Source organism: Pinus tabuliformis, chromosome 2_1 (assembly GCF_031772625.1).
Source record: "Pinus tabuliformis cultivar Carrire ecotype Pingquan chromosome 2_1, CPIR1, whole genome shotgun sequence".
Classification (NCBI taxonomy): Eukaryota; Viridiplantae; Streptophyta; class Pinopsida; order Pinales; family Pinaceae; genus Pinus; species Pinus tabuliformis.
Genome location: NC_142299.1, coordinates 439,518,340 through 439,543,389, shown reverse-complemented (window position 1 = coordinate 439,543,389; position 25,050 = coordinate 439,518,340). Strand labels below are relative to the sequence as shown.

Sequence of the window (25,050 nt, the reverse complement as noted above, 5' to 3'; positions counted from 1 at the left end):
CCATAGCAACACAAAACAAATGGAAAGTCTACCAAATGGATGTGAAATCAGCATTCCTAAATGGAGTGTTAATGGAAGAGGTCTATGTGGAACAGCCTCTCGGATATGAGAAGAAAGGTGAAGAGCACAAAGTGTGCAAATTGAAGAAAGCTCTTTATGGGCTGAAGCAAGTGCCAAGAGCATGGTACAGCCAGATAGATTCATATCTATTAGATAATGAATTTGACAAATGTGAAGGAGAACCCACAGTCTACATCAAGGAAAAGGATGGTAAAATTTTAATTGTTGTCTTGTATGTAGATGATGTTATTTTCACTGGAAATGATATTTATCTTATTGAGAATTTTAAATCAGTCATGAAGGATGAATTTGAAATGACTGACATGGGCTTGTTGAGATACTTCTTAGGCATAGAAGTAGATCAAAATGAAAAAGGAATTTTTATATCTCAAGCAAGATATGTAAATCAAGTTTTGGGCAGATTTAAGATGGAAGAATGCAAGGCAGCGATCACTCCCACAGTGATGGGATTAAAGCTCAGCAGAGAGGACAGCAGCAAGGATTTTGGTCCTAGCCTGTACAAAAGCATTGTGGGCAGCCTTATGTATTTAACAGCAACTAGGCCTGATTTAATGTATGCTGTTAGTTTAATTTCCAGGTTCATGGAGAGGCCGAAGGAGGCACATTGGCAGGCAGCAAAGAGAATTTTGAGGTATGTCAAAGGCACCAAAATGTTTGGAATTTTATATCATGCCTCAGAACATTCAGATTTGGTTGGATACACTGACAGTGATTGGGCTGGAAGTGTAGATGATCGGAAGAGCACTTCCGGTTATGTTTTTCATATGGGTTCAGGAGCCATCTCATGGGCTTCTAAGAAGCAGTCCATTGTAGCATTGTCTACAGCAGAGGCTGAATATGTGGCAGCTACAGCAGCAGCATGTCAAGCAGTGTGGATGAGAAGAATGTTGAGAAGCTTAGGCCAAGAGCAGGCAAAAGCGACAGTGATTTTTTGTGACAATAGCTCAGCTATTGCATTGTCAAAGAATTCAGTGTTTCATAAGAGAACGAAACACATTGATACAAGGTTTCACTACATCAGAGAATTGGTGAACAATGGAGAAATTGTCCTAGAACATTGCAGGACTCAAGAACAGGTAGCAGACATCTTGACAAAGCCACTTGATCAGAAAAGCTTTGAATTTTTTAGGAAGTGTCTCGGTATGACCGAATGCCCAGCTGTTGAAATTAAAGGGGAGTGTTGAAATCGTAATTTCAACGCTGCCTACGTACACATCCAAAACCGCCAGCATGAAACCACAAACCGCCCAGACGATATCGCACCACCTTCCAGCGAAAAGCAGTTTCCGTATATTGGCCTCCGATGCGTTTTGGTGCAGGCACGTGGCTCTCGCCTGACGTAAGCAGCTCTGACATATCGGGAGCTATCGTTCACTCAAGTGAGGGCTTCCGATATCTCTCTCCACCGTCGGATTTACTCCATCGCTCTCCACCGTCGATCAACCAAAGCTGCTCCAAACCTGCATACGGCAAATATTAAATGTTGCGTGGAGTAATTTAAAAACTTGGTTGACCATACCCTTCTTTAATGCATTGTCATAAGCTTAGGTGAATAAGTTAAGTTAAGTTTTTTTATATATATTTATATACGGCATGTATTAAATATGAACTCGTATGTAACAAGTTTTTTTATGTTTTGAGTGTTGACTTTTTTTTTAAATGTAAGTATGGCACACGGGAGGCAATGAAAAATGTGTGTGTTCGCAGCAGCGAAAAAGAATGAGAGAGATGTATGCACAGCATTGCGAAGAAATTACAATGAACAGGTTGTAATGTTTTTTGGGTGGCATTTTGTAAAACAGAGGTGTAAGAGAAAACCATGTGTGGTTTTGCATAGCAGTGCATAAAGAAAATGGTGGAGCGTGTTTTTTTTTGTAAGCCTGTGTAAATTTTTTTTACAGCAGTAAACATATGTAAATTTTTATTACAGCAGTAAGTTGTTTTTCACAGCAGTGAATATAAGAAGGATTTTACAGTGGTAAATCTTTGTATTAGGTTTTAATGAATAGAATGTTTTTATGGTGGTGAAATACTCTGTTCCTCAGTGAAATTTTTTTTAAGTCTTCCTGTGCACAAGAGGATCCTGTGGAGGTAAAACAGAGCATTGCCTCTGTGTTTTGTTTGAATCTTGGTTTTTGGTATTTTCTTCCATGTAAAAATACCCAACAAATTTAACAGGACTCCAAAGTCTTGACTTTGACGGGTGCTCTACTCTCCAGACGCTCCCAAACTCGGTTGGTAACTTGACGGCACTCCAAAGGCTTGACTTAGGTGGGTGCTTCTCTCTGCAGAGGCTGCCTGACTCGGTTGGGAACTTGACGGGTCTCCAAAGCCTTGACTTGGCCGGATGCTCTCGTTTGCAGAGACTCCCAGGTTCGATTGGAAACTTGACGGGCCTCCGACGTTTTCACTTAGGCGGGTGCTTCTCTCTGCAGATGCTTCCAGACTCGGTTGGGAACTTGATAAGCCTGCAAAGTTTTCATTTGAGTGGGTGCTCCGCGCTGCAAACACTCCCAGACTCAATTGGGAATTTGATCGGCCTCCAATATCTTGACTTTGGCGGGTGCTCCGCTCTGCAGATGCTCCCGGACTCGGTTGGGAGGTTGACAGGTCTCCAACGTTTTCACTTGGGAGGGTGCTCTGCTATGCAAACTCTCCCAGACTCGATTGGGGATTTGACGGGTCTCCAACGTCTTCACTTTGGCGGATGCTATGCTATGCAAACGCTGCAGACACTTCCAGTTTGGATTGGGAATTTGAAGGGCCTCCAATTTTTTAACTTGGGCCAGTGCTTCGCTCTGCAGACGCTCCCAGAGTGGTTTGGCAACTTGACGAGCCTCCGACAACTTCACTTGGGCGGGTGTTCCTCTTTGCAGACGCTGCCAGACTCGTTTGGGAAGTTGACGGGCCTCCAAAGTCTTTACTTGGGCGGGTGTTCCTCTTTGCAGACACTGCCAGACTCGTTGGGGAAGTTGACGGGCCTCCAAAGTCTTAACTTGGGCCGGTGTTCTGCTCTGCAGACGTTACCAGACTCGGTTAAGAACTTGGGTATATTCTCCACTGTGCAGACCATCCAAAGCTCTCAGAGTCAGTTGGGAACTTGACGGGTTTCCAAAGTCTTTACTATGCAGAGTCTCCCACGCTAGGTTGGAAACTTTATGGGACTCCAACGTTGAGCATTTTGGAAGGGTGTTGCAATTCACGGATGGTGTCTACAGTTAAGCATTTTGAGGTCGTTGGAAATGTCCCAAACGGCACTGTTGTGGTATTAAGTCAATCAGCGGCACGCCCGGTTTTTCTCATTGGGTGATAATGTTTGGCAGTCTTACCCATGTTTGTATGGTTTTTTTTTTAATTATTATAAAATGCATTTGAAAATATTATATTAGCGAAATTTTGTACAGTTATGAATTTGTATGATGTTTCATGTTGGTTCCAAATCTGTCTTTTTTTATAGTTTTTTATCATATGAATATAAAATGTATTTAAAAAAATTATATTAATAAAATATTTAAAACTTTTAAGATTTTTTAAAGGTTTTTTAACAAGAATATAAAGAGTGGCTTAAATAAAAAGTTTTAGGTTGGTTTGAAAAAAGTAAATAATTAAATGAAAAGTTGTTTATTAGGTTTTTTAATTTAATATTTATTAAATTTGGTATTTTTTTTTTGAATTTTTACAAAATAAAAAGAAAATATATATTATATAATTTAGATTTTAAAATAAAAATAAAAAATTTGTTATATGATTTGGATTTTTATAAGATTTGTTTTTTGGTTTTGTTTTTTTTTGGAAATATGGTTAGAGAAAATTTGATTATTATAGGATTTGGATTTTTTTTCAAAGGATTATAATTAGATTTTTTTTATATGGTCAAAATGAAATTATATTTTTGAAAGTATTAATACATGGAATATTTTAGAAAAAAAAATACTATTTTAAATTATACAATTTCAATCAACAATTTTACAATTCCAACAAAATTTTAAAAAAATTAATTGAATTTTGAATAAAAACAACTAAAAAATATTTAAATCATAATAAGTTTAAATTAAGTTAGATCTAAGACTTTTGTGATCCAAAATGTAGATATTAGTTTTTGGGATTAATCACATTGTTAGGATTTGGTCGACCTTTGGAACCAACTAATGTGGTTTAAATTAAGTTATTTTTGAGCCGCAAGGCTCATTCTACAACCCAGTGTGAGGGGATGTGTAAGTTTGTCCCTCCATGCCCAGTTAAAATAAAAATTATGTTCTAAATAAAAAAAAAATGTTGGCTATAATTAAAAAAAATGAATACGTTGTAAAGTAATTAGAAGTAAAAAAAAGATGTGTGAATGAGATGTTTAAATCTTATATTTTTCAAAAATATTTTAACAAGAGATTTAAATAAACTATTTGAAGATCTATGTTAACTAATTTATGCGGTATCTATGTATAGGAAAGAAATTAAGTTTTATGATTAAAATTTTTAGTTTCTCCTATAGATAATTTATTTAGCATTCAAAAATACGATGAAAAACAACACAATGTATTTTGCACTATAAAAAAGTTCACTCGTGAAGAAATTTGATCCCTCTCGGCTCATGTTAGATCCATACTTAAGATGGATTTATGCTGGTTCTTTTATTTTTATTTTTAAGGAATGCAAATTTATCTAATATAATTGAGTTATCAAGTGATTGTGAGGAATGATTGTTATTCTTCTCACATAAATTCAATTTCTGCAAATAATATTGATAACATTGATATCTAACCTTTTTGTATCAAAAGTATGTATGTTTCCTCCTAAGAGGTCACAGGAGTATGTATGCCTCCGTAGACTTAGCAATCAAATGGTTGGGTTGAGGTGGCCAAACAAGGGGTCTCATACACGAATTTGGTATTTGGCCTGCCCGTTACCTTAAAATTAGATAATAAGAAGAAGAAGAAGAAAGAACAAATGAATTTAAAAATAGAAATAAAACAAATGTTTAAAAATATGAAGAATTAAAATAATATTTTATTTTTGTATATATTTCATCTCTCTCTCACACACACACACATATTAGAATTTAATCATTTACAAAAGGATAAACTAAAAAATTAAATATTTAATTTAATGAATATTTAAAATTTTAGTTTTTCCATCCAGTTATTGTTAACATCTAATTATATATTCTTTGGTGAAATTTGCAAGTGAGCCTAATAAGGTATCTCCACAATTAATATATGCAATTCCAATAATTCATTTTTTATTAATATTTTTAATTCTCAATCTTTTAAATTATTAATTTACAAGGTCATCATGAAGAGTAATTATGTCATAAATAAGATTCAACTTGGATAAAGATCATAATAATTTATCCTTTCAGCTACAAGGTATCTCAAAACTTGATATTTGCAATTCCAATAATTCTTTTTCTTTTAATGTTTGTAATTCTCAATCTTTTACATTCTTAATTTATGAGGTCATCGTGAAGATTAATCATGTCATAAATAAGATATGAGCTTGGATAGAGATTGTAACAATTTATCCTTTCAACCATTTGAACTAGACACAATGAATTTTCAAGGTTGAATTGATTATATTAATTTTGTTAAGATTAATTTAAACTCTTTCCTTCTCCATTTAAGAATTTTATGTGTGTGTGTGTGAATTAATGTTAAATGATAGTACTTAGAAAACAAATTTACATGGATTTCAAAAGTGACCATGGAGGATAAAACCTCTCCTCATCTTGTTGCCATTAACAACCAAAGGACCAAAAGACTCCCATAACCAGGTTACATTGAGGCCAAAGCTAGAATTGGAGTGTCTTGCTACCCAACTATCCCATACATAAATAACAAATAGACTACCCAAGTATAAATGTCACCTACAAATTTCAAACAACAAAAGATCCCACCAGAATTCAAACATAAGATACCTTAAAAAATTACTATGACCAGTACATAAACAACCAAATTGAGACTAAATTGTCGCATACAACCATTTCCATAAAAAAGGATTTCAAAATAAATAACAAGTTCTTTGCAAAACGAGCCGAGAACCACCACGAAGATCACAACGTCGCAACCGGCCTATGCCGACACAAAAAGGAGACCAAAAGAGATAACAATTTCCCTACATAAACAGACCAATAACTACCAGAAGACCAACATAATGCACTACCTACCATTTATGCTCAATGATCAATATCTGAGGATGAAATATTTGTCGAAGTCCTTGCACTAGAACCAAGAGGATCCATTAGGTCCCCACCATCTGAATCACAGAAATATGGCTCTCCACATGCGCCAGGTGGGAGTCAATCCTATCCAAGAAAAACATTTGATTTCTGAGCAGCCTCTTGATGTCTTCCAGGGATGAAAAAGCATTGTACTTCTCCACTTGCTTATCCTTTAACACCAGGCCCAAAAAGGTCTTCATTTGCCAACGAAGATCCACATAGTTTAGTTATTTCTTCCTCCTTCCCCTAGTATACCCAAGGTCAGGAACCCAAGACGACATGTCCTCCAAAAGCTCGGAATCCGAAAAGTATTGTCTTTTTCCCCTCACTTGGGTCTCAAGCTTACAAATTTCCTTCCAAGTATTTGGTGAAACAAAATTGAAATACGTGGCAGCCAAGTCATGGGCACAAAGTCTCACACCTCATTTCCCTAGCTGAGCTCTTCCACCTCCCCCCATTTTGCACCCCATTCTCTATCTTTGCGACATAGCTGAGACTCGGGGGGCACACTTATTGCAACTTCTATGAATTCATCTACCTGCAAAAAACAAGAGAATGGATGTGACCCACCTCCTACAAGACCATGATACCAGTAGACCAAATCATCACAAAAGCTCCAGACATGTGACCCAAACCTTACAAAAGACCCACTGATTGAGACAAGGGATGAAACTTCCTCGACCAAGACCCTTTTCCCATTAACCATTGAACAAGAGAAAGACAATACCAATACCAAATGACTTCACAAACCAAGAGTGTGCAACCAGACAATGAATTCGACAACCAATGCTCATCCTTCCATGGAAATGACCCAACATTTTAGGACCCTCATAATTCACTTCGAATAGGACTCACAAGCCCCAACTTAAGCTATAAATGCACCCCCCAAAACAAAACCTAACGCAAAATTAATAAATTTCTCCAGATAGAATCCATAGACCAAAGATGAAAATACATACACAAAGATTTGTCCCCTAGACACACATACCTAGACCCGATGAAACACCTACATAAGGAAACCAAGAATAGAAAATAAATAACCTTAGATTCCACATTGCACTTGAGACTAGAAGCCCCCAATAACTCTTCTAGAAAGTAATCTCCCGGCATCCATGAACAAGACTAGGCGTCTAGGGAACACCAAGCATTCAAATGAAATTTACACTGGCCAACATGACCTCCTTTCCAACCTTTGAAACCCACTACAACCCACAACACTAAGATTCTCACACACTCAAAATGAACAAAGGAATTACACCAGGAGGCCAAGGACCTTACCTTGGTTCCTCTCTACTCACCACATAATGTCTCACCGCCCATCGAAGACCTTAAATAAAACCACCACCAACTGTGATACTACATGCACATGCATGCAAGGGAAAGCTTTGTCCTCCCTCTTTAAATGCTTAGTGTGTACTCAGGGTGGTGGGTGTAGCCTCCAAGGGCCCCGTTCCATCTACATTTACATGCCCATCAGGGGAGTACATACAATTTTAAAAATAATGATAAAATTTATATCAATTTAGTATATCTTCACTATAATAACAATGAATACATTGAAATTTCCATGTAACCATCTCCCTCCCTTTATCATCACATTTTAGGAGGGGTATGATTTTTGTCTTTTCTCATTGATTTGATCCTTCAGGGTTATGAATTTATTTCCATTAGAACTATCCATCATTGTGTGGACCAAAGACAATGGATGGTTCTATTCTCATGTTTTCATTTGGCCCTTTTGAAATTTTAGATAAACATGAAATTAAAATATTAGTCATGTGATACACATAAATACATAAGATTATGACTCTTGGTTTCATATCTGAAGAGGTCTCTTCGAATTCTCATGACTCTTGATGTTCACTTGTGGCTTTTCAATTTCCGCGCAAGTGAATATTACAATTTACATAATTCCCTATGGATTATGTTTCCAACATTCACCCCTACCCTAGTCCTACCTTAACCCAAAGGGTGTATTTGAGTCCAAGAAGAGAGCTGGAATATGAAGGTAAATAACAACCAATGGCTAGATGTGATCTATAAATCTAGTGGTTTAAGGAAGACCACAAATCAAATGGGGTAGAAAAAATCGGAGTCTTCTACTAGTGGTGGTTTAAAGAAGATCACAAATCAAAAAGGCAGTACAAGCCAAAGTCTTCTATCAATAGTAGTTTAAGGCTAGTCACCAACTATAGAACTTGGCTTGATTCAATTCCTAGAGCAATTTCTAATCTTGCTAGAAGTTTATGTCTTCTACTAAATGGAAGTGATTTTTATAATAGTTTAAAGATAACCACAAACTATTGAAATGGTGGTTTGAAGATGACTACAAGTTATATAGCAAAAGCAATAAGTCTTCTACTAAGTGGTGGTTTAAGGAGGACCACAAACCAAATGTTGGTTTTGGGATGACCATAAACGAAATTTTGTTCATGGAACATGAGTTTGTCTCTAGTTACATCTTGGACTCTGATTTTGGTTGACTATAGCTTTAGGCTTCGAGTACTAGCTTTGGTTTTGACTATGGCTCAAACTCACTTAATATGACTTTGAAACTGGTAGTTCACTATCAATTTCAACCTCATCAGATACAAAGTGAGAGGAAGTGAAAATGAAAAGTATGTTATTTTTAGCTTCGAGAGGAAGTTCCTATACATTTTAAAGTTAAACACATCATACGAAACATGTCACTAATGTTGATATTTCTTTGAAAATTTTATATAACTAATCTAGTATTTATGCATGGAAAGTTTCCATTCTTAGAATACTAAGTGATGTGACACAATCCAAGGTCTTGCAACAAGCAAACATGAATTACAAAACCATAATTGTTGTTATAGAGTGCACAACCCCAACCATTCGGTTTTGGATACTGTATTAAATGAATTCAAATGACTAAATCACATAGCATAATAGAGAGTAATTTAAGCCTACACACGAGAAATCAAAATAGATTTCAAATATTTTCTATTCATTCAGAATGTGATGTTACATACAAGAAATTTAGATCTAAGAGACTGGAGTCCTCAAAGTACTTGTAATTCATATGTTGTTACATAGTGATACCATGCAACAACCAAAACACTCTCGCTAACTCATAGAATGACCAGTTGATCTGAAATTAAAAACTTGAAGGTTTCTTAAAAAAAAATTGCAAGTCTATGTCTTATGGGAGATGGATCAAGTTGCAAAAGCACATAAACTTAGTGCTTTTAGCTTAGTTTGTAGAAATAAAACAAAGAAAAATGAACCATAAAAGAAACACAACACAACAATTTGATACCGGAGTTGACCCTTCATGGGCTACGTCTCTGGGTCCAGCTTCCAATGTTGGGCCTCTTCAATTATATGCTCAAATATGAAATTATATCAGTTTATAGTGCTCAAATAGAAAAATAGTGTTTCCAATGGATTTAGAATGCTCAAAAACCCCTATCTAGCTCTTCTTGAGCTCAAAAAGGTTGAAAATGAGCAAGATATGCTTGCTGAAACCAATATTTGTTATATGTTCTACAATTTTACAAAAATGGCTAGCCATTCTATGTATTCTACCTTTTCCCTGCCTGCCGAAAGACAAATTCGCCTAGTGCTGATGGGATTCTTGCCGAAAAATGCACAAAATGTCACCTCTTTAACTCCGGCAATAACCCCTTAAGCACCCAAGTTTTAGCCCCAATAGCCAGTCATATGGCCCATATGGTAAGGGGTTAGGCTAGCCGCATGTCCCCACCAGTTTAGTTATGTTGCTCCAAACGTTGGTCATGGGGTTGGTTTGTGACCGAGGATCGATGCTTATCCTCCCACCCCCTCTGTTGTAGCCTCCTGCTGATGGTCTTATGGGCACCACATAGAACCAAGGTTTGGGCCTAGTCACTACCCCTCTGTCTTCGGCTCCTCCCAACTAGTTGTGTGGTGGCATATAAGACTAGGGGCTAGGTATAAATACTTGACCCCTCTTCCCTAAATGTGCCATTACTCGATTTGAAATAAAAATTCCCACAATGTTATGTTAAGAACCATTGCATTAGTGTGCTAGTAAGGTGTTGTGATGGCTTGCCAAACGTCTAGGGGTCGAAACCTGTCGACGCCCTTTGGCACTGTTGAAAAAATAATTTCGAATAAGAATCCGCCACATGGCAGCCTATGATTGGTCATAAACAAAACACACCAACCAATAAGATCTTGCCAACCCAACTTGTATGACCCTTCCACATGTCAGCATGGGATTGGCTCGTCTGAAATCGTACCATACATAGTTAGTTGATGATGTCATCATATGGATTGCCAAGTCAGAAACCCAGTTAACTCTATTATTTGACTTTTTAGTTATTTGGAAAAAACTTCAGAACATCATAACTTTCTCATACAACTTCAGATTGAGGAGATTCAAGCAATGTTAGAAACAAGACAACAAACACGATGATTTGGCATTTGTTTTGAGTGATTTTGAGTACTTCCATTTTTGAGCATTTTTCTTATCCCCTAGATCATTCCTCCCCACTAGAAGCTTTTGAACCACCAAAAGTCTTGTTTCAGTCAGCAAGTAAGTGAAGTACAACTCCCTCGCTTTTCTTATCTCAATCCAATTGAATTTACTTGGATTAGTTCCTTTGAGCCCCACACGAAGATACTCCATGTTGCCTCTGCGCGAAGTTCTTATCCTCCTGTCAAGAATAGTATCTTGCTACAATTATTCTAAGTATTCAGGAGAAAAGTATTATATGGATGGAATTTGAACATTCTCTCCTTGATATTCAATCATAGGAGTCTCATATAATCTCAAATTTTCCACATTCACGACGACATAAATTTTCATGTATGGTGAAAAATATAATTGAAAAGCATTATTACCAATCTTCTCTAAGATTATAAAAAGACCATATCTGATTGCCTTGAGCTTTTTACCTTCACCTTGAAGTCTTTCCTTGCTGATATATAGCCAAACTTGATCTCCCACCTGGAAGATGTGGTCAACACGATGCTTGTCATTTCTCACCTTGTACTTGGCTTGACTCTTCTCCAACTGTTTTTTACCATCAGATGCACCAAATGAATTTGTTTAATGAAGCGCTTTGCTTTGTCACCGCAACATCTTTCCCAAAGATAAAATCTAAGGGATATTTGGTAAATATCCCAAACTTGCTTCGAATGGAGATGTCTTAGTTGAAGAATGCTTAGCTCTATTTTAGGCATGTTAAATGCAATGTAAGTGTTCATCTCAAATCTTAAAATGTTTGTTGCAATATCCACGAAGGATATGTACTATTGTTCTGTTCACTACATCTGACTGGCCATCGATTTTTGGATGAAATGTTGTGCTCTTCTTCAACTTGGTGTCCATCAATTCCCATAAACTTGATCAAAATTTCCTGAAAAGTCAAGAATCTTGATCAGAAATAATAGAAGTGGGAAACCCAAAGTGTACCCATACATTTTGGAAGAACATATTTGTGGTTTTTTTAGTTCATGTTTCTTACATGGCATCAACACACACATTTTGCTGAAATGATCCACAACAACATACAAATAATCATGACCTTTCTTTGAAATTGGTAGTCCTCCTACAAAATCCATAGAAATACTTTCCAAAGGACGAGAAAGAAACTGGAGTATACAAACCCAATTTCCTATTGCTAGGCTTTCTATTAGCACACATAGAACCTCCTCTTACATATCTTGAAACATTTTCATTCATGTGAGGCCAATAACAATATCTATGTAATTGTGAAATTGTTTTTCCTACACCAAGGTGACCAGTAATAAGAGAAGTATGAGCTTCCCTTATGATGTTGACTCCTTCACCTTGTGGAACACATGAATTGCCAAGATGATACAACAACTTGTTATGAACATGATAATCCAACTCTTCAACATGATTGCCTTAAATCAAAGTTGCATAAACATTTTTAAAATCATCATCTTGAGCATATTGTTCAATATAAATTTCATGCATGATTGAGTTATGCTTAATAATGACAGATCCATTAACAATAGGGCTTGACTACATATCAACAACTTTGTTGTATATACCTTTCTTGTACCTAATTACCAAATGGAGTTGTTGTATAAATCCCATCCACAATCCACTTGAAATGGCTAGCTTGTTATAGCTTGGTTTGAAATTGTAAATATTGCATAGGTTTATGGTCAGCATGAATAGTTGTTTCCTTACCCATCAAACAATGCTTCCATTTCTTCATGCTTTGTACCAAGGCAAACAAATCTTTATCATAAGTGTAGGTTTTAACCCCATACAAAAATTGTTGGAAATAATAATGAGAAGGGGGTGGGGGGATGAATCAATATTAGCAAATCTATAACCTTTTCATTTCCATTATCAAATTCATATACACTACTTCAGTTATGGCAACCCACGTGTATACACAACTGTGTTTAATGCAACTAGCGTATATCCAACAAACTTATGATTCAGTTAATTCATCATATGAGTGCATCAAAACATTATTAACCATATAAACAGTAAACAGGTGCAGTAAAACAGAACAAATCATCACACATGAACACCATGATATAAGGTGGAAACCCAATGCGAGACAAAATCCACCTGTTGTTGTTTTCTTTAAGATAAGAAAAACCTGTTTACAATCTTGTACTAGCGTAGACTCATACCAGTATGCAGGCACCCCCTGTAGAAGGCTACAACCTTCTCTTGTTCTCTAGCTTCTACTAGAAGGGAGCTATAACCCCCTAGCTCTTGTACTAGCCAATATATATTTACTAGTACGTAGGCACCGGCCTACAGAAGGCTACGACCTTCTCTTTTCTTCCAAGGACCACGTTTCATAAATTTTCAAAATGCATCCATCAATACTACACAATCACCTCTGCAATACAACCATCAACTATATTTGCATCATCAATCTCTGAATCACCCAACAACTGAATCACTAAAACCCTGTCATCAAAACACAGTCATGAGAACACAGTGTAGAACCCAGAACTCTGCAACGACCACTAGAACCAACAACAACCTCAAATATCAAATCTCATAATGTATACGCTACTTGGCTATGTCGAACCAGTGTGTATACACTCTTTCACCAAAGGGAAATCGCGTACAGATATGAAAATAATTACTTATACCTACGCTGCAATTTTCAACTTTAGATATACCCAGACCATAAGATATAAAGGATAAGACATGCATCAGTATTCAGATCTATTCATGATCATACCATATAATGATAATGCATTTTAGTCTTCATAGTCCTGGTTCATCAACCTTCATTCGCCACATAGGTGCATCCTTAACAAAGCATCACATACCCATAACCTGCATACTAGATCTCACCCTTCATCAGATATTCATCACTTGCACGCTTGCACTATGGCCTAATGATCTTCTTCTCCTTATATAGGTTTAGGCCTCTCTCAATACCATGGTCCAAAACCACATAGGACCAATACCTTGGACCTGGGGTCAATACCACGGACCAAAAATTAGTTTTCCAACATGTACGCGCCTTTCCTTCCATGAAAGTGCGTGTCTATGCTATATGTGCCTTTTGGTCTGCTAACCTGCGTGTACATGTGGCTTGGTCTATAGTGAACCTGCGTATACCTTACTTTCTTCATTCTTGTTGTTTACATGTTATACTATGATCTTCCATCTGAGAGAGTTGCCATCAAGGACAACACTTATGTCATACCTGTATCATAATGCCAACAGAAATTACCTGCACATGAATTGTAAAACAAAAAATAAACAATGCGAGAGAATAACACATAAAACACATATACACAAAGATTTTCCCCTGGATCCCAAAACCGGGACTACCAAATTGATTTTTCATTATTTTCCTTTTATATGTTACAATACATATATATACATGCTGAAGCATCCAATACCATGGACCGAAAACCATCGCGACCAAAGCCATGTACGAAAACAATGCACAAAACCATAGGTAGGTTCACCCACCTAATATAGGGTCCAAAAATATTTTCCTCGGGGTGCTGCCCCAGACCCCGTAGAGGGGGGCTACCCGCCCCCCTCAAACCTCTTGGATAGGGTGGGCTTCTGCTCCCCCCCATAACCCCCCGATTAACTAGGGGAGTTAGTCATAGAAAGAATATAACACAACCCAACATTCTCCCACTTGTTGTTTTCTTTCCACGGGAGAGCTTAGTTATTTATCCATCCTTGCAATGCTCATTGTTTCTCTACACCAAGAGAAATTCTCAGAGCTCACAAATTTTGTCAATGCATCTGCAGTATTCTTCAAAGTGTCCACCTTTACCAGCAACACCTTTTTGTCTTCTATCATATCCCCCACAAAGTGATACTGAACATCAATGTGCTTTATCTCTGAATGGTAAGCAAGGTTCTTTGCCAAGAGAATTGCACTTTGGCTGTCACAATCTATCCTTAAAGATCCTTGCACTAACCCCATACTTCAACACAATCTCTGCAACTAGACTACTTCCTTGCTTGCATGAGTGGCTTCCATGTATTCTGCCTCCGTAGTTGATAGTGCCACTATAGATTGTTTCTTACTCATCCAAATGACTGCACCTCCAAATAGGTTAAACAAATACCCACTTGTAGGTCTTCTTTGATCCAGATCTCCAACGTAGTCTGCATTAACAAAGCCATGAATATCCAATATTCTTTCCAATCATGGTCTTCCTTGGTAGCACAAATAATAATCACTAGTGCCACACAAATACCTGAAAACCTGTTTCACTGTTGTCCAATGCTCCTTCCCTAGTTTTGACATAAACCTGCTCAATACTCCCACTGCATGTGCAATGTCTGGTCTAGTATAAACCATTGCATACATTAGGCTATCGACTGCACTTGCATATGGAACACGAGACATGTCATCTTCCTCTTCTTGTGTCTTGGGACACTTTTCAGCAGATAACTTCACACCTACAGGAATAGGAACCTTTACCGGTTTACTATCTTGCATATTAAACCTCTGCATTATTGTCTCAACATACTCCCTCTGGTTTAACCAGAGCTTCCTCTTTGCCCGATCTCTTTTAATTTCCATGCCCAAAATATAGTTTGCAGCACCAAGATCTTTCATGTCGAATTTGGAGGACAATTGAGTCTTCAAATCCTGGATAATTTCTTTCTCATTTCCAACTAACAACATATCATCCACATACAAGACCAGATAAATAACATGGTCACCAATTAATTTAAAATACACACAGTGATATGATTTTCTTTTGGTGAAGCCAAGTCCCCGTATAAATGTATCAAATTTCTGATACCACATCCTTGGTGATAGTTTTAACCCATACAAAGACTTTTTTAACTTGCATACTAGTTATTTCTTACTCTTCACCGCAAAGCCTTCAGGATGCTTCTTGTAGATCTCCTCTTCTAGATCCTTGTGAAGAAATGTTGTCTTCACATCCACCTGTTCTACCTCAAAATCAAAAGTAGTAGAAACAGATAAAAGTAATCTAATAGAACCTACTTTGGTAATAGGAGAAAAAATACCACCAAAATCAATTCCCGACACTTGGGAATAACCTTTTGCTACCAACTGAGGTTTGTATTTCTCCACCTTTCCTTTTGCATTCGTCTTCTTCTTGAACACCCATTTGCTGCCAATGGGTTTCCTTCTAGCTGACAACTCCACTAGATCCCATGCTTCATTCTTGTGCAAAGATGCCATTTCATCAACCATGGCCTCTTTCCAGATTTTGCCATCCTCTGAATCTACTGCTTCCTTCACAGTTCTGGAATCATCATTAGTAATAGATAAAGCAAAATTTTGAACAAAAAGCAGATGGACTATACCTTTCTGGTTGCATTCTTTCTTGAACTGATCTTCTCACAACCAGAGTTTGTGGCTCTTCATCTTCTGATTCCCCTTCTGCTATAGATTCTGATTCTTCCTCCTTTAGCTCAAACTCTATCTTCTCAGGTACCTTTTATGGCAGTTCATGTTTAATAATATATTTCACCTCTCTTAACACCACATCTCGGTTGTACACAACCTTCCTTGTTACTGGGTTCCAAAGCTTATAACCCTTTAATCCTTATACCAAATAAATACGCAATTTTCATATTTACTATCCAAATTTGTTCTTTTCTTCTTTGGAACATGTACATATGCATCACATCCAAATACCCCCAGATGTGAAAAAGAGGGTTTCTTACCAGTCCATACCTCTTATGGAGTCTTATCCTCCAACGCTGATGAAGGTGATCTGTTGACTAGGTAACATGCAGTCTCCACTGCCTCTGCCCATAATTCATGTCCTAACTCGACACCATTGAGCATGATTCTTGCCCTTTCCATCAACGTCTTGTTCATTCTTTCTGCAACTCCATTTTGCTCAGGTATGTATGGAGTAGTCTTTTGTCGTGCTACACCACACTTCTTACAGAATTCTTCAAATTCCTTGCTGCAAAACTCTCCATTGTTATCTGTCATCAGCACCTTTATCTTCTTCTCTGTTTGGTTTTCCACCAGAGACTTAAATTCTTTAAACCTGTCAAAGACTTCATATTTCTTCTTGAGGAAATATATCTATGTATTCCTTGAGAAGTCATCTATAAATGATACATAGTACACAGACTTACCCAGTGATGGAACCTTCACAAGTCCAAACACATAACTGTGCAAAATCTCTAATATTTGTTTCGCCTTCTTACCACTATAGGGGAAACTCACCCGATTCTGCTACCCATATACACAATTTTCATAGAAATCAAAATCCAGAGAGCTATTAGTCATACCTTCTACCATACCTTTATCATGAAGTATTCGAAGGCCCTTCTCTCCAATATGTCCAAGCCTTTGATGCCATAGCATGGTCTTTTCTCCAGAGACCACTATATTTTCTACTCCACTTTCAGGAACCACATAATTATTGCACCCATCAATAACAGTGCTACCTTGCAGCTTGTACAGAGTTCCAATATGAACTCCTCGCATCAATACTAGTGCTCCCCGAACCATCTTGCAGGTGTCTTTCTCGAACACTGTTTTTACACCTGCATCATCTAGCTTGCTTACATAAATTAGATTTATGGCTAATGCAGGAATATGCAGAACACCCAGAAGTGTTCTAATCCTTCCACCTTGCAACTTCAACTTGACTTTTCAGTGACCAATGATTCTAGCCTTCCTGTCATTCCCCAAGAAGACATCACCACCATCATATTTCTCACACTCGTAGAACCACTCTCTATGGGGAGTGAAGTGAAAGGATGCACCTAATTCAATCAACCATGCCTCATGATCTACATGTGTACTTGAAGAAGCCAAGTACGCATCCCCTCCTTCATCTGAGGTGGTTTTCGCCTTTGTAGGAGGAGCATCATCAGATCCCTTTCCTTTGTCAAGAGCTTTAGATTTACATTCCATTTTGTAGTGCCCTTCCTTTCCACATTTCCAGCACACCACCTTTACATGTTTTGTTGGAGAATTAGATCTCCCTCTAGAATTAGATCTCCCACTGGATGACTTATTTTTGTTTATGTTCAGGGATCGTGCCCGTACAGACAAGGCATCACCATTCTAGCTCTCCATATTTTTCCATCTCATCTCCTCCATTAGTAAGGATGAGATTATTTCATCAAACTGCAAGGAAGTTTCATTTCTACCTATTGCAATAACCAGACTATCCCACGAATCTAGTAGAGAACACAACAAACTGATGCACTTATCTTCATATGGAATTTTAATATCAACATATAATAACTGATTTACCACAGTATTAAATGCATTTAGATGCTCTGTCACCAAGTCTCTATCTTTCATCCTCAGGTTATACAACTTTTTTCGTAGGAACAATTTATTCACCAGAGACTTAGATTGGTACAAAGTCCCTAATTTGACCCACAAAGCTTTATTCATAGCTTCCCCTGATGCATTCAGCAATACTGAATCTGAGACACACAATCGTATTGTGCTGTTTGCCTTCCGAACCAACTTCTTCCATTCTTCATTGAACACCCCTGTTGGTTTAGTACCCATATCTACCACGATTCACTGATCTTTATCTACCAATAGATCCTCCATCTTGAGTTTCCATAACTCAAAACTCTAATCATTAAATTTCTTGATCTCTATCTTTCCCCTGCTCGCCATCTTCTTTCACCAACAGAATCGATCCTGCAGATCTCCCACTTAACAGGGTCTACCATAGGCTCGAGGGAAACCCTTCAGCAACTAAGGTGTCCCCTTGAAGCCAAAACAACTATGATACCAAATGTAGGTTTTAACACCATACAAAAATTACCTGCATACGAATTCTAAAACACATAAAATAAACAATGTGATAGCATAACACATAAAACACATATACATAGATATTTTCCCCTGGGTCCAAAACCGGGACGACCAGATTAATTTTTCATTATTTTCCTTTCATATGTTATAATACATACATACATATATACATATGTATATATATATATATATATATAGATATATACACATGCCGAAGCATCCAATACCATGGATCGAAAACCATCGTGCCCAAAACCATGTGTGAAAACCATGCACAAAACCATAAGTAGGTTCGCTCACCTAATATAGGGTCCAAAAAAAATTTCCTCGGGCCGCTGCCTCGAACCTTGTAAAGGGGGGATACCCGATCCCCTCAAACCCCCTATAACCCCCTAGTTAACTAGGGGAGCTAGTCATGGAAAGAATATAACACAACCCAACAATAAGTTTGATAGTTAATTATTGCATTGGTAATGTAAAACCATTCTCCCACATTTACCCATGTTAACCAGTCTGCTAGGGTAAACATGTGATGAGAGGCTACTATGATGTGATTCAACTCCCCATGTACAATTAAGGAAGTGGAACCGATAAAACCAAACCAATATGATGTTCCACACATGCTACATAACCTTCAAGAGCTAACTAACCCTTCTAGGTGACCAAGCCTTGAGATAACTTGACATTTCACTGATCTGGACCCCGAGCTGCTCCCATGACAAGCCATGCATGCGACTGAGGTCTTCTAGTCACTCCCACAACAAGGCATGCCAACGATTGTGGACTTTTTCAAACAATTCTCAGCTAGTGACCCCAAATATTATGCCACTTTTTTAGGGCCAAGACTCAGGCCACTGCCCAGAACTTCATGAAATTTTTAGAAATGATAAATAGCAATGGAATAAGGCTACTAATGCAATCATTGGTACAAGAAATTGATTTGAACCCTACTATCCATGACAGGAATTTCGTCAAACATGTCACAAATATGTAATCTATAGTTCATAACAATAGATATGAGCATAGATATCTCATACTTATCGCAGACTCGTGAAGAAGCATTGATGTTGTAACACCCTCCTCCCACATTTACCCAACTTAACTGACCCGTCGGGGTAAACATGTGATGAGATTCTACTACAATCTGATTCAACTCCCCATATACAGTTAAGGAAGTGGCACTGACACAACACAACCAATCTGACCTTCTGTACATAGCACAAACTTCATTAAATTTTGACCGCTGGGGAAATTCTTGCTCGTATTTGATAAAGTTCATTAAATTCCTTAACTTCTGTGATGTGTTGCGGAATGGTTCGCACAATACTTCTGTTTTGGCTTCAGTCCTTCCATCTTCAAACAAAGACACAAACTGCAAAATACTTTTGACAAGTATGGCTGCTATCAGAGTGTTTATTGTGGTGGTTGGGACTATTATTTCCAACAGTCCCCCTTAATCATAATTGTCCCTATTGAAAATTCCCAAACAGTTTCCGAGATAAACAAAACTTTCACGTGCCAATGACTTTGTGAAGATATCAACAAATTGTTCCTGTGACCTGTAGTGTTGCAACACAATTTCATCATTGTTAATCAAATCTCTGATAAAATAATATTTAGCATCAATATGGTTGGTCCTCTTGTGAAAGAAAAAATTCTTTGACAATGCAATTGCTGAGGTGTTGTTGCAGAAAATAGTTGTCGTTCCCTCTTGGTCATGATGAAGATCCCTCAACATCCTCCTCATCCAAACTGCCTGACACACTGTTGTTGTTGCTGCGACATATTCAGCTTCTGTTGTTGACAATGACACTATTGGCTACTTGTTGGAGGCCCATGAAATGGCTTCAGAACCAAAATGGAAAACATACCTTGACGTGCTCTTTCTGTCATCGACACTTCCTGCCCAATCACTGTCAGCGTAACCAACCAACCTGAAATCACTTGTTGTTGTGTACAAAATGCCATACTGCTTTATTCCCATTAACATGCCTTAGAATCCTTTTCGTTGCTTGCCAATGTGTCTCCTTGGGTGTCTCCATTAACCTCGACACCAAACTTACTGCATACATTATATTCGGCCTAGTGGCAGTCAAATACATCAAGCTACATGTCATGCTTTTGTATAATGTTGGATTGGCATTGCTGTTGCAATCTTCTTTGCTCAACTTCAACCCCATGACAGTTGGAGTTGGTGTGGGCTTGTTGTTCTGCATTTTAAACCTCTCCAATATGTCTGCCACATTCTTCACTTGAGAGATAAAAATGCTATTTTCTGTTTGCTTCACTTCTATGCCCAAAAAATACCTTAACAGTCCCAAGTCAGTCATTTCAAATTCACTCTTCATGAATTGTTTGAAATCAGCGATGAGGAAACCATCACTGCCTGTAAAAATCAAATCATCTACATATAAGACAACAATAAGAATCTTACCATTGCTCTCTTTGATGTAGAAAGTAGGCTCACTATCACATTTGTCGAAACCGTTGTCCAGCAAGTAGGCATCTATCCTGCTATACCATGTGTGCGGTGCTTGCTTCAACCCATAAAGAGATTTCCTCAACCGATACACTTTGCCTTCTTGGCCTTCTACCTCATAAATAGGCGGTTGCGCAACATACACTTCCTCTTTCAACACTCCATTCAAGAATGCTAAGTCCATTTGATACACTTTCCATTTATGCTGCGCGACAATCGCCACAACTGTGCGCATTGTCTCCATCCTTGCGACTGGCGCAAATTTCTTCACGAAATATCTTCCATGCTACTGCTTGTATCATTTGATGACTAGGCTTGCTTTGTGGCTTTCAATCTTTCCCTCAATGTTGCTTTTGGTCTTATAGACCCACTTCACTCCAATGACATGTTTTCCTTTCGGAAGGTTCACTAACTCCCATGTGTCATTCCTTTCTATTACTTCTATTTCTTCCTCCATTGCCGCAACCCATTTTTCTTCTTTGACTTCATCCTCAAAATGGATTAGGTCATCCACATGACAAAACAAGGCAAATAAGGAATTCAGACCAATGTTACTATCAACTTCATCTTGCTCATAAATTCCATTTAAATTTCTGAATTTTGGTCTACACTTGTTGAAGATGGGCTTGACATGTCACTTGGTGTTGCGCTTTGCGGCGTGCTTGGAGAAGCACTTGCTTGGTTGCGCAAAACTGTCCTATTATTTGTTGATGGTGTTGTTTGTTGCCTGCTTTGTTGCGCTTTAATAGGAGTAGTGGGAGTCAATGTTGAGGAATTACTTGTTGCTGTTAATTCCTCTTTGTCCTCATGTGGTATACATGCTTTGACATTGACTGTCTTCTCTAAACTTCCATCCCATGCTTCCTCTTCTAAAAACTGCACATCTCTACTGATTATGACCTTCTTGGTTAATGGATTGTAGAGTTTGTATGCTTGGATTCATCACTGTATCCAAAAAATATACATTTCTCCCCCTTGCTATCCAACTTCTTCCTCAACTCATCCGGGACATGTGCATGCGCCACACATCCAAAAACTCTCATGTGAGTGACACTATGCTTTCTTCCACTCCATGCCTCTTCAGGAACTATGTTCTGGACGCTTTTGGTTGGACATCTATTCAAGATATATGCTGCACAAGCGACAGCTTCAGCCCAATAATCATTTGGTAAATGCTTTGCTTCATCATACTCGCCATTTCCATAATGGTCAGGTGTTCTTCCTTTCTACCACACCATTTTGCTGAGGTGTATACCTTGTTGTAAATTGCTTGTGAATTCCATGATCCCTACAAAAACGAAGGAAATCATTTGAGATGTATTCTCCACCTCTGTCAGTCCTGAGGACTTTGATGTAGTGTCCACTTTGCTTCTCAACAAGAGATTTGTATTGGTGAAAGCGCTCAAACACTTCACTTTTCTGTTTTAAGAAATAAACCCATGTCTTCCTTGTGTAGTCATCTATGAAGGTCAATAAATAGTGGTTGCCACCAATTGGTCCACATAAATCTAAGTGGACAATCTCCAAAGGTGCCTTTGCCTTTACTGACTTTCCAGCTGGAAATTTCTCTCTATATTGCTTGCCCAAGATACATCCTTCACATAGGCTGTCCGATTTTTCTATGAGTGGTAGTCCCTTCACCATGCCTTTCCTATGCAGAAAATTCAAACCTCCAAAGTTGAGATGTCCAATTATCAAATGCCATAACCAATTTTCATCTTTGACCTCTGCTTGAAAGTTTACTTGTATGGTAGCCGCATCTTTTCTTGCATCCTCTTGTGGGTTCATTGAAAGTTGTGCTTGTGCACCTTCTCTCTGCAAATCTGATCTTATTTTTAGGGGAAACATTCTATTGTTTGTCATCTGAACCTTTGCAATCAACTGTCTGAATGGAGGTCTATCCAAAATTGTGCACACATCATTTTTGAAAAAGACATTGTAGCCCTTTTGTATGAGCTGTCAAATGCTCATGAGGTTTATGCTTCAGACCAGGGACAAAGTAAACATCTGATATGTACTTATTCTCCCCCTTCTTTGTTAGGATATTAACGCTTCCTTTGCCCATGACAGAGACTTTGATATCAGTCTGTAATGTCACTTCAGATTTCACACTTTCATCTATATTGGAAAACGTTTCTATGTTTCCTGACATGTGGTTGCTACACCTTGAATCTTGATACCATATATCATATCACTTTGTTTTTCTTGTGCTACATTACAAGCTAAAAACATGTTATCATGGTTCTGACTTTCTTTTGTGAAATTTACACTTGGTTTTTCATATTGCTTCTTTCTACATTCATTTGCATAATGACCATACTTCTTACAGTAATGACATTGAACTTGAGATTTATCATACCTCTAACCTTGTGCTTGATTTTGGCTTGGGCCTTGACTTGGATTTTGATTGCTGCCTATTCCATTTGAGCTTGAAGGGCTGCTTCTTCCACCTTTGTGTGGTCTTCTTCCTCTTCCTTAGCATATGATCTTCCTCTGCCTCGACCTTGACCAAATGATACTTGTGTTTTGAAGGCATGCTCCAATAAGGAGCTTGTTTCTCTATTCAGTCTATGTTCATGAGAAACCAGTGATGCATTAAGCTCATCCACTAAGAACTGTGAGAGATCATTTGTCTCTTCTATGGCCACAATAATGACATCAAATCTTGCTGGAAATCTTCTCAAAACTTTCTCAACTATTCTTCTTTCCTCAAGTGTCTCACCATAAGACTTGATTTGAGTAACTAGCCCAATTACATGTGAAAAAAATGAGTCTACATTCTTAGACTCTTTCATACAAAGTGTTTCAAAGTCTCTTCTCAACATTTGCAGCTTTGTTGTCTTGACTTTTACCATGCCTTGGTAGGCTGTCTGGAGGGTGTCCCATGCTTGCTTGGACTTCATTGCTACTGCAACCCTTGGAAAAACACATTCATGAACTGCTTGAAAAGTGTAGAAGAGGGTTTTTGCATGCTTCTTACTGTTATCTCTTAACAACTCTCTTTCTTATTGAGATAGGACATTGCATGCTGCTGCATCTGCTGGTTCTTGAAAACCATTCTCCACCAAATCCCAAATGTCTTGAGAAGAAAACATGGCCTTCATTGTAATAGCCCAATAATCATAATTTTTACCTTTAAACTGAGGTATTTGAGGATTAGTCAATCTTGTGCTTGATGTTTCCATTTCTAAGTGTAAGAAAAAAACTTTCTGCCTATTGGTAAATATGCTAAAAACAATCTACCGTCAAATCAATTTTAACTTCCAGTAAATTTAAACACTTGTTTTTACATTAACAGAGTTTAACCCAAGAATGTTTGTTTTTGTTTTTACATTAACAGACTTTAACCTGAAAACGCTTGTTTTTACATTAACAGAGTTTAACCTGATCTAATACCATGTTAGAAAATAGGATTTAGGCGGAGAGACAGAGGGGAGAAGAAGCATAGGAAAGTAGTTTCGCAGAGAGTTGACATGCGTTAAGGATTTTGGCGCAGCTATACAAGGATTTCACGTAGCTATCCTCAGGCTTAAAAAACACAGAATTCACTCACGACAAAAAAAAACAAAGTAAAACAGAGTAAGCTTGGAGCAACACAATAAAAACTTAAGATTAAATTCTAATTCATGAAAATACATTTATATGAGACTTCGGCTCATTCACCAAGTAAAACAAAGGTTTACAGTGATTTACACTTCACGAGGGGTTGCAGAATAACACACAATAAAACATAGTAAATGTTGTTTCCACACGCCCACCAAAATTTGCTCTACGATTTTCTCCTCACAGACTCTAGGTGTCTAACTTACCCAACCTCTCTTTCCCTCACTTACAAAATGACTTTTACATCTATATTTATCTCAACATAGAATTTGACATTAATACATGACAAAGAAAAATAATTAATACGATGTTATTGTTGAGTGTGGACAGTGATCGCACAGGTGTTTATGGAGTATGGAGAATAGTCGCGTTGTAAATGCTTGTCCATATTTGCTAAACTTCATGTGATGTGCTACAGAATGGTTCGCGTGGTACTTCTGTTCTGGCTT

The 25,050-nt window shown here is 37.7% G+C and overlaps 1 pseudogene; it reads left to right on the top strand.

Annotated features, from left to right (window-relative positions):
• The window catches only part of LOC149200813 (disease resistance protein Roq1-like), a 46,016-nt pseudogene that overhangs the window by 6,760 nt on the left and 14,206 nt on the right, over nucleotides 1-25,050 (top strand).